At 35.5% G+C, this 11,216-nt stretch overlaps 1 protein-coding gene across 1 annotated transcript in view; it reads right to left on the reverse strand.

The window, feature by feature from the left end:
- Positions 1 to 4,796, reverse strand: part of LOC122522569 (muscarinic acetylcholine receptor M5) — a 30,686-nt gene extending 25,890 nt beyond the window's left edge. The window contains exon 1 of the mRNA XM_043643759.1: positions 3,848 to 4,796. The gene's annotated coding sequence lies outside the window, so the exon portion shown is untranslated. The remainder of the gene's footprint in view (positions 1 to 3,847) is intronic.
- Between the last annotated feature and the right edge of the window lie 6,420 nt (positions 4,797 to 11,216).

The raw sequence follows: 11,216 nt of genomic DNA on the forward strand, positions 1-11,216 counted from the left end.
CGGAGTTTCTATTCGGAATATTTTTATTTCTTGTTTTTTTTTTTCCAAGTCGTCAAGTTTAAATCACGTTCGATTCGACTTAACGAGAGATATTAGTCAATTTGAAAAAAAAAAAAAGATAACGATAAAGTTAACAGTTCGAAATCATCGTGGGACGATTAAAGGATGTTCGTTAAATATTATCGAATTATAAATTGTAGAAATTTTTAGAACGTTGTTTAAACGCTTATCGAATGGTATTCGTGACGGTTTTCTTTATATTGGATTAAACGTGTTTTCACGAACGATAGCGTGTACCTTTCTTTCTCTCTCGTGTTCCTTATCGAGCTGTCTCGCGAAATGTGCTTTACCTTCTCGTGATATACATATATAAGCCAGTAATCGTGATTATTTTACTTTGAACTTCTTAACGAAGCGCGTCGGCAAAGTTTCTCGGCTTTTTTTTTTTCATTTTTTTTTTTTCTTTTGCTTTAGTTTAACAATCGATCGTGATTTTATGAGATATTATTAAATACGAGAACCGATAAGAAAAAAATCGATCGTCGATATTGGAAATGAGAAATAAAAATAAAAATGATTTTAATTAGAATTTAAAAAAAAAAGAATAAAACGAGAGAGAGAGAGATACATTCGTTTCGATTAACGTATACGTGTGTTCCATTATTCTGATTAAAATCATTTGTGATTTCTTTGATTCCTTTTTTTTTTTCTTTTTATTATATTACATCACGTAGAAACTTACATAATGTTCTATTTATTCGGCATTAATATTTACACAATGAACGTCCACATCACTATGCTTCCATTTAAATAACACATCAATCGTTATGATTCCAAAAGAAACGGCACGTTCAATCTAGCGTATCTATGATTTGATCCAATCTATAAAGTACTCGTTATATATTCTTGTGGCATAACGAGCGCGTACGTACAATCGACGGAGGGGGAAGGGAGGGGAGAAAAAAAATGTTTCAATATTTGACGAACACATCTCCCCCGTCAGGGATTTTTATTTAAAAATAAAATTTCAGCTATACGAACGAAACGATATTGCTCCACTTCATTTGACATTTTAATATCAGGATATCGAGGTACATCTGCATGATGGTGAAACGTTATGAAATTCGTTATATGCGTTTTCTAACTATGATTACTCCTGGAATATGTTATTTTCCTGACTACGATTTAACATTTTAAATGAATAATTATGCTCTACGATATATGAGTATTTATTACAGTTGATTGCAAATGTTAGAATACATTTTACGATCAATTAAAATCTTGAATATTACTTTATTATCGTAGAAAATAATAAATAACATATTATAACGATGCATTATCGTTGATATTAAATTCGTAATGACGATTTATAGGTTTTTGTCGTACAAAGTACTCATATATATTATAAATATGTACATATATATTGTCCTTTAGAGTCTTCGACCCTCGTAGAACGAAGTGACCATGACGTAGTGTACAAGTGCACGTTTGTGTATCCACAAAGTATGAACTAATCGATATTTATCGATCTCACGTTCAGAAGGACGCATAAAGGAGAATCCTTCGATACTCGTGTTCGACCTAAAATTATTGTTATGCGTAGAGTTTCCGAGTGTTAGACCAACATGAGTCCCTAATTCCTGTCATTTTATTTGCATACGTCTCATCGTAATTTAACCTTGAAATTGAAATCTCGTTAAGGGACGGCGACATTTCCCTTTTTCGTCATTTTCTGATCAAACAGCCATCATTAATTAGATATAAAAGGGGTTACGAATATATTATTGGAAACTTTTATTTCGATTAAAATTCGTAAACGACTTTTAACGTTTATCGTTGAAATATCAAAGAGAAAAAATAAAAAAGAAAGAAAAAGGATAAACCAGATACGATCGTGCAATTGATTAATTCGAATTAAAATAGCTGACGAGAGAGAGAGGTGACGTTCTTAATGTTATACGATTTGATCAATAGTCATTAACAAAAGTTAATCAGACTCCGAGAGACATATTTGCGCGATAATAGATGACTAATTGCATTATTTGCAATCGAGTCTTTGATACTCGATTTACGAAAGGTCATAATTGTTGAATGGCTTGTACTACGACTACTATCGCAAGTACTTTCTCTACAATTTATCGTTAAGAAGTTCACCTAACATAATTAGAGAGAGAGAGAGAGATAGTAAACTTTCCGATAAAATAGTCGTATTTATAGTCATTAGGAGTTTCGAAACTCACTTCTATTAAGTATGACGTTTCTTTTCGTTTAATTGACATTTTTATTTTTAATCATACTACTTCCATTCGATTGTAGAACATCGTTCGATTATTATAGGAATATTGTTCGGCATTGTATTCAAGGCTAGAAAAGTTCTATTGAATAACCGAAAGGCTAATAGTAAATAGTTGACACAGACTGGAATAATAATGCGAAGGAATTCGCATAAAGTTTCGAGATACTCGTGGAGAATCGAAAATAGGGAGGTGGAAGGGAATATATTGCGATGGGTTCGCTAGGGTTTAAAAAGGGATTCGTAAGATGCTATCAATCTTCAAAAATAAGCTTAGAATCTAACCGCGAAGTTTAATTTCCCTTTAGTTAAATTTGGAATAATGTTCTTTTCGATTTGAGGTGACGCTAATGATACTTCGTGTTTGATAAAATATATAACTCGTTTAAAAGGCTCGACGATCATTGAGAATCGACAAAATATATATATATTCAGGGTTAGATGATTTAAAAGAAAACGCACGACTAAATTTATTCTCTTCTCAAAGTTCTTTACCATAAATATCAATTATTTTAACGAATTCAACCCAAATCGATTATGGGAATAAATTTATGATAGCAGAGAGGTTTTATATAAAATAAAACGTGAAATCCTTCTCCGACAGTAAGTAAGTTTTATCGAAAATAAAAAAGATCGTTCTTACGTTAAACTCGTGAAAAAGTTATCGAGAACTTTTTTTTTTGTTTTAACAACAATTCACAGCGATTTATTTTTCGTTCGTTGGATTTATCGTCGATCGTACTACTTTCCCGATAGATCTACCGATGTATAAAGAGTAATCATAGCAAGCGAAAAACTTAAGTTAAAAAATATTATTCAAAGTAAAACAAAAGATAAGATTTCGATGACAAGAAATAATCGTATATTTTGTCGCGATCTAACAAAGCGACGATCGGCTTTTCTATTCCGTTAGAAATCATCCCCCTATTTTTTTTTTATCGCGCTGGACTCGCTCGAACGGTCACGGCCGGTCCGATATAGGTATCACCGCCTGGTAGAGCAGAATAAACGGATCTAGAGTTCGTTTACATCGAGTTTAGCTTGAGTTTAGCAGGGTGAAACACGGTTGGTTCGTTAGTAGTATCGGTTGCTTCTCTCTCTCTCTCTCACTCTCTTGGTTGTTCTATGGAATTTTAGTCGTGCATTCCGTCATACGACGAAGAGGATCGAATGATCTTCCACGAATTTAACGTTACTAGAATTCCTATCCCTTCAACGTGAATATCCTACAGAGATAGATAGAGAAAGGTAACATTTAATCCGATCATCTATCAAAAAGATGATCGGTATTTGTATCCGAATACTCAATCTGTTAGATATTTAAGATTTTTTCTTAAACTTTAAGAACTGTTAACACGTTTTCGAAAATATACAATATTGTATATTATATATGTACTTTGGATAACTGTTAAATACTAGTATTATTACTCGTGCTACTTGCGGCTTTAAGTTATATCGAGTAAAACGTTCAGGTGGCAGGTAATCGGCGCGTCAGAAAAAGGGGCCGCTAACGCGAGGGTGTTACGGCAACAAGTAACGAAGTATGACGCTCACCTTGCGTGCCCTCCAGTCACGAAGGACTTTACCGAAGTAGGCCACGTGAAAGTTCACCTCTTAAAGTTCCATTCCGTCTTAGGACGGACGTTCTGCAGAGGCATTGTCCGTACACGTGTTGGACTTTTTCTCAAATTCTTTCTCTTCGATCGTTCCTCTTGTTTTATTTTTACTCTCACTTAATAATATTAATATCGATGACCGAGTCATTCGAATCTTCAGAAGAGAAAAAATCGTCTCTCGAAGAAATTTTTTAAAATCGAATAAAAATGTCCGCGTTTGTATTCGAACGGTCACGCGGTTTCTCTTCTTTTTCTTCTTCTTCTTCTTCTTCTTCTCGTTCGTATTTTCTTTGGCGCGTTATCTCGCGAGGATAACCGTTCTCTTGATCGCGTGGTAGGCAAAATAAATCACGTCGATCCTTTTCCCAAACGATCGAACGTCGTCGTAGTTGGTGCTGTCAAACTTCGTCATAGAATCCTTTTAACAGTTGTCACGAAATTGTTGATTTTTCCTTGAATACGTCGAGTTAACTTAGGACGCGAACGTGTACGAACAACGTATCGTACTTACGAGATGAGATCGATATTTAAAAGACACGCACGAACTGTAACATTACACGACTCATTTTTATTTTCCGAGATTTCTTGTTGCTTTTTATTATTTTTTTTATATTTGTTTTATGAAAAAAAACGCGCGAATGTTGTATCGGACGACGAGTTTGACGATAATCGATGACCGATGATTGATTACAACGATGATAATTATGGCAACGATTACTAGTGTGGAAGCGAAAGGGGTGTAAGAGAAATTAAAGGGAAGAAAAAGATCGAGATTGTAGTCCAGGTCGACGGACACGCGGCGAGGATTGAAGTGAGCGCCGTGAGTAACAACGTCGTCCAGTTTTCACCACCGTCGCCACCGTCGTCGTCGTCGTCGTCGTCGTCGTCGTCGTCGTAGTAGTAGTAGTCATAGTCATAGTCGTAGTCGTAGTCGTAGTCGTAGTCGTAGTCGTTGTAATAGTAGTAGTAGTAGTAGTTGTTGTAGCCGTCGCCAACCTCGTTCCGCGAGTGTGTGCGCTTGCGCATGAACGCAAGCCACCCTTCGACGTGCGTCCATCCAAAAGGGGGATGAATCGTTTTCCCTTCCTTCCCGTTATATTATCAATTCACCTAGTTTTCGTCATAATCGTTGGAAGCCTGCAAGCCTTCCTACAGTCGTACGAGTACGTAAATTAACAATGAGCTAACTCTCCTCGCGAACGATTGAACGTTGATATTTACTTGCGCGCATTTTATTAACCCTAAGCGATAATAACTACCTAGTAATTGTAAATAAAGAATTATAGATAGACGCTGGGATTCCTTTATATCTTTTTCCATAACTTTACTTTCCTTTTCTTCTGATACTTTCTTGATATATTTATTTTATAGATTGAAACTTTTCTTATTTCTTTTACTCGTCATTTTATCTATACTCTTCACTTTTCTATTATTTATTTTCTATTTTTTTCCTTTCTTGCATGGAAAACGAATAAGGAGCCAATTTTCTCACGCACCTTTCAATTCTCAACTTTCCTGGCATCCAAGGAACATAGTTCGAACGTTCCAAGGCATTTTTCTTCTCATACGATCATCTTCGCATTCCGAAAGCTTCGCCGAAATCGTTTCCACTTATGAAACTCGATAGCTCTTCCTATTTTGCCGATGAAAAGCATTCGTGAAAACGCATGCTTGGTTTACGTCAAAGAGAGAGCTTTAGCGAGAAACGTTCGTTCGTTCGTTCGTTATCGCGAAAACTTCTACGCTACGGCCTATAGGATTTCATTGAATGTAGGTAAAACGTCGGGAAGAATGGGAAAACACAAGAGTTGGTAATTAGATAGAGTAGTTGAGATAATTCTTAAGCTCAATGAACAACGGATTAAAGTTTTAATGTCTCCGTCTTCTCGTTTCTAGCGACATTCATATAAGTTAGAACGAATACGCGAGAATGTCAACGTACTTTAACAGGGTTTAAACTCAAGCTCACCGAAATTATAGCATTTAATTGCTCGTTAAAAGAATTAACGAATAATAGTTTTAATGAAACATTAGTTAGAAAAAAAAAAAAAAGAAATAAAGAAAACCTTTATAATTATCGATAAAAACTTTTTAACCTATTATATTAATTCTATTCATAAAAAAGAAAAAAATTCTTCCGATCGAACGAAGAATGCGGTTATACAAAATTAAAAACTTCGCATACCTACTCGATTTACCGAACGATACATCGTGACGTAACACTCCTACTGACGTAAAAAGATCGAAAGTAACTCGAATGGTTAGAACTTTAACGGCCCCCTGCCCCCGTTCTCACACATTTCTGCTGGCAGGTCAGCCAGCCCGATATTTAGTCCGATGTATTGTAAAACGAAATTTATTTATAACCGGGCGTGGAAATTTAAAATATGCGAAAGAGAACACTCCGGAAGAGCGATTGACGTTGATCGTAAAAAAAAAAAGAAGAAAAAAAAGTAGGTAAAAATAGGTAACAAGTAGGTACCCACTCAAAGGATTAATTTTATTATCCACTCCGTTCTATTATTTTTATTATCTCATTATTGGGAGTTACTCTCTTTAGCATCGACTACGAGTTGGTAAAAGAATCCGAATCATTTATGTTTAACACACATTCATTCGTTCATTCATTCGCGACAGAAGTATTGAATTCGTGGCAACGATATATTATTTCCTTCATAGTAAAAGTTCCTTCCCATCGTTTCACCCGTATTGGTGATCTATGCGTATGTATATGTTACGGTCAATGTAGTAATACGGGCATTGTATACATTGCCTTGGTAATCCCCCCCCTCTTTCCTTTCACTCGCAGCCACTGTAGAAAAGCATTCATTTCAAACAGACGCAACCCTAAGGCTACCCTCGAAAAAATTCTGACAAAATTTCAGGGGTGAAACGTTCTTCGCGGTCAGCGAAAATCGCGTTCGTTGACCGGAACGGTTAGCAGGAAAGGGTGAACATATTTACAGATGTATACATAATATATCGTGTCCTCTTGGGTATTCTTAAAGAAATATCTTGAGCTAATAAAATTCGTAAAAACTAAAAGTGCATGTGCATTATTTTCCCAAATTTTCTCGTATTCCACGCTGTAATCCATTTTTAACGAAACAAAAATGGTTCTAATTAACCCGTTGCTTGCTCTTATTAGTTACGAAAGATAAACTAACGAAACGATCATCCCCATAATATCATTGTACGATTAATTATTCCAAAAGAAAATTTGAATAAGAAGATAAATAAGAAACCTTATTTCTTTTCTTAAAACCGGTCACAAAAGTTTTCATTTGAAATACGGGGAAAAGAAGTACGTACGATAGTTGAAAATAGAATGGGAAATAGAACTAGACGGAAAAACTCGACAAATGCAAGAGTAATTATCCGAGAGTGGTGATTTTTGTTGAATAGTCCTCAAGAACCCTCCGATAAAAGGAACGTCATAATCGTAGCGAGCACGCTCATGAATGGAGTTAATATCAAGCTCGTGCTTTTTGGTTAGATCTAACGGAGGTGGGAAGGGGAGGTGGGGGTTCGCGAGGTGGACAGGTGGAAGCACCGGTGGGTCTTGGGAATGACGTCGCGAGGGTAGGTGACTGAAAAAGAAAAAAGAAGAAGAAAATTGGAGACGGGAAACAGAAGCAGAGATGTTACCGACGAGAGAGACGAAAAGATGGTGGTGGTGGTGGTGGTGGTGGTCGGTCATCGTTACGATGGGATGAGAAAGGGGAGAAAAGAAAGAAAAGTAGAAGTGGTCGGAGAGCCCTCTCATCATCCTCCGCTAATATTTACTCGTGCGAACACAAAAACCACTCCCTTCAAAAGTACGTACACCTCTTTCCTTCCTTCCTCTCTCTCTCTCTCTCTCTCTCTTTCTCTCCCTTTACCCTTTTTTCTCTCGTTGATAAAGATACGAGGAAGTGTCGTTCGAAAGAGTACGCTTAGAACTTTTAACAGTACCAGACAGAATTTCGTATCGTGATCGCGTCTACGAATCTGAAGATATTTTCCCAATGGGATTGATTAATAATAATAACTTCAAAGTGATTCCTATGTATATATAATATATATAATTAATAGTAAGAGGAATAGCGATGTTCAATTCAGCTTGAAATAGAATACCATTTCGAAGAGAGTAGGTATCAAGTTTTCTATCAGCACGTCTTCTTCCTACTTTCCGAAAGTGGTTCGAGCTAATTGCATTCTCTTGCAATATATTTTCTACGCTCCTATCGTAGATTAAATAAGAAACAGGTTTCATAAATGAAAATGAATTTTATCGAACGCGAATGACTACCGTTGAAGGGTAAAAACTTTTTAATAATATCATTTTCGATTTGAATGTGTCGAATATGCCTTTGTCAGTTATTTTTTATTACCCTACATACACACACACACATACACATATGTGTATATATGAATTAATTTAATGCAAAACAATAACGATATTTACGCGATAGATATGAATAAAAGAACGAACGAAAGAAAAGTAAAATAAAAATCACGTTTATTTGCACAATATTCAGTGAATTTTTCCAATATTATTGTATAAAGCCAATGGCTTTTGGCGAACCAAGGGACTGTCTATTGCAGCTGCTTCCGTAAATGAGAAACGAGGCTTTCAAACGAACTGATAATCAAATTATCGTGGTACCGAAGCCGATGTGCAAGCAAGTCTAGCAGTTTGCGCAAAGGCTCCAAGGCAACGTTCCGGCTCTTACTGTCTTTGCTTCCCCTTACTGAATTAGACTTCGGTCCTGACTAAACCGTTTGACTTCCTTTTTCCCTTTTATTTTTCTTAGCGTCTACCACCGTCGACGGCAGTCATTACGAGTACCACCCAGTCGAATTCTTCGTTTTGCTCTTTTTAAATAAAAAAAAACCGTCTATCCCCCTGATTTCTATTGAATTTCCCTTGTTTTTTATTTCTCCGAAGCGAAGGAGACTTTGTCAGGGCCTGGATAGAATCCTTCCTTTTTTGTTGTTGTTGTTGTTGTTGTTAGTCACATAGTCCAGAAGATCTTCACCAGGTCCCTAATATTTTCCGTTAAGGTACCGACGCATAAATGTTCGGAATATTGAACATAGGGTAAAGAAAAAAGAATAGGATGAGTGGAGGGGGGAAACAAGGGAGAGAGAGAGAGAGAGACGAAGGAAAAAACATTGCGAGCCTGGAATACCGTATACATCGAGAAAAAGGAAAAAGTCAAAGAAAAAGCTGGGAGTATTTAAAGAGTGTGCATTGCAACTTGCATTCCTCTAGGGAGATTGCCGTGTTTCCTTGTCAACACGGTGCATCTTCCGCATGATAAATAAAGACCGGTAATATAGTCGCATAAAAGTACCTACGTTTTGTGTATATTATGCATAGGGTTTTAGTCTATACAGTATAGAGACGAGCTTTCACTACCAAGATTTAGAGAATCGCGAAGGGCACCCGCTGTAAAAATATGTGCAAGTAATGTCACACACACAACGAAACTCATGCTTCTATATTTATTATGTGTGTGTGTGTGTACGTGTGTGTTTGTGCGCTAGTACACAGCACTGTTGAAAAACAATGCTCTACCGTGAAATAAAAAGAGCCGTGGGGTAAAAAATATTCCGATGCTTGCAACGTGCAACGGACGACGAGTAAATCGCGAGAGAAACGCGAAGAGACATAGGTAATACGAACAAAAATTCATGGTGGCAAATTTGACTGATAACAACGATATTATCAATAGACAGATTTCTTTCTTTTCGTTGTCCGAATAATGGATTTTTTTTGTAGCTGATGTCATTCTATTAATATCTGAGAAGGGGGATACGCCTATTGTATAACAAGTACTTTTGCGTAAGATTGCGAATAACTTTATAATAAAGCGCAAACCGTGTCTTTTTGTGAAAGTACTCGAAAGGACGACCAATGCGATAATTACTCGAAATAATAACGATGTTTCGTAATATCATGTAACAATTCGTTCGATGATCGATATGATTTGTTGTTTTTCGTAATCATTTTTTATCTCGTCTCTATTTCTCATTGATTATTAATAATATTTTAAATACGTGCTCGTTGATCTTTCATTATTTTTTTATATGCGTAAAAAGAAGATGCAGTATTACGTTAGTAGCTAGGAAATTATCGAGGTCTTTTATCGAGTCGAATAACGAGACTCAAGGTTAAACTAAAAAAACTTTAAATTTATCGATTTTGAAAATACTTTCCGATATGATAACGAACAACCGTGGCCGTAAGTAACCAGAGACCCGTCGTTATCTGAACGATTTCTACTCACGTTATAACAATTTTTAGTAATCGAGTATTTATTTGAAGGATGCCTTCTTTCGTGAGATCAAAAGCGTTCGTTCAGTGATACGAAATTAATCAAATTTTTCATGACAAAACAATCAGTCATCTTTCGATTAATGAATAAACGATTTCAAGATAATAGATAAGACGGTTAGATATCACATAATTCGTTTTTTTTTTTCTTTTCGTCTTGCGAAATATTATAACATTAAAGCAAAAAAGAATAATCACGATATTTCTATTTAAAAATGTTATTTTCTAAGAAATGTTGTTGATATTAAGAATGTTAAAGCGATAAATCATGATTATAAAGTTCAAGATGAGTTACACAATGTACGAATAATACGAGTTAAAAATAAACGAATAATAAGAAGCACGGATAACTTAATCAAGGGGAAAAAGAAAGTAAAGTCAAATAAATTCATTTTCTTGTTTAAATATTTTCTTTAGTAAAAATGTCTATTCTTCGTAGAAGAACTCTTCCATTTATATATATTATATTCACTATGATAGTCTTTAACAAACATATATTTACTTTTCGAATATGACATCAAAGTTAAAATTACCGTTAATTTTAATATTTATTACTATTTGAATATTTTAACTATTACAATTTGATCTCATCGTGGTTGTATTGTTCTTTGCTCTACAATGTCTTATAAGTCAGTTAAGCAATTAACTGCAAAATTCACTGCTCAAAGGGTTAAACGCGGCTAAGCCAAAGTTTCATTTCTCGAAGGAGTATACGTGGAAGCAATGAACTCATTTCATTTTATTTTTCGTGCAAAAACTACGTAAGATACAGTAAACTTCGAAAGTTTTCAACGTATGACTGCTTCATCATGGATTTTAAGTATCGTATATACCATGGCAGCGTATAATGGAACTCTATGGGACTTTTTTATTATGCAGAACAATCATGACTGGAATTTCCTCGGAGATTTTCGTTCTTCGTTTTAGCCTCTCATTCGATCAAATCTACTTTGAGTGATACGCATTCTTTCGAGAACAACATTTC

The sequence above is a fragment of the Polistes fuscatus genome, unplaced genomic scaffold, assembly GCF_010416935.1.
Source record: "Polistes fuscatus isolate 324 unplaced genomic scaffold, CU_Pfus_HIC Scaffold5, whole genome shotgun sequence".
In the NCBI taxonomy this organism is placed as follows: domain Eukaryota; kingdom Metazoa; phylum Arthropoda; class Insecta; order Hymenoptera; family Vespidae; genus Polistes; species Polistes fuscatus.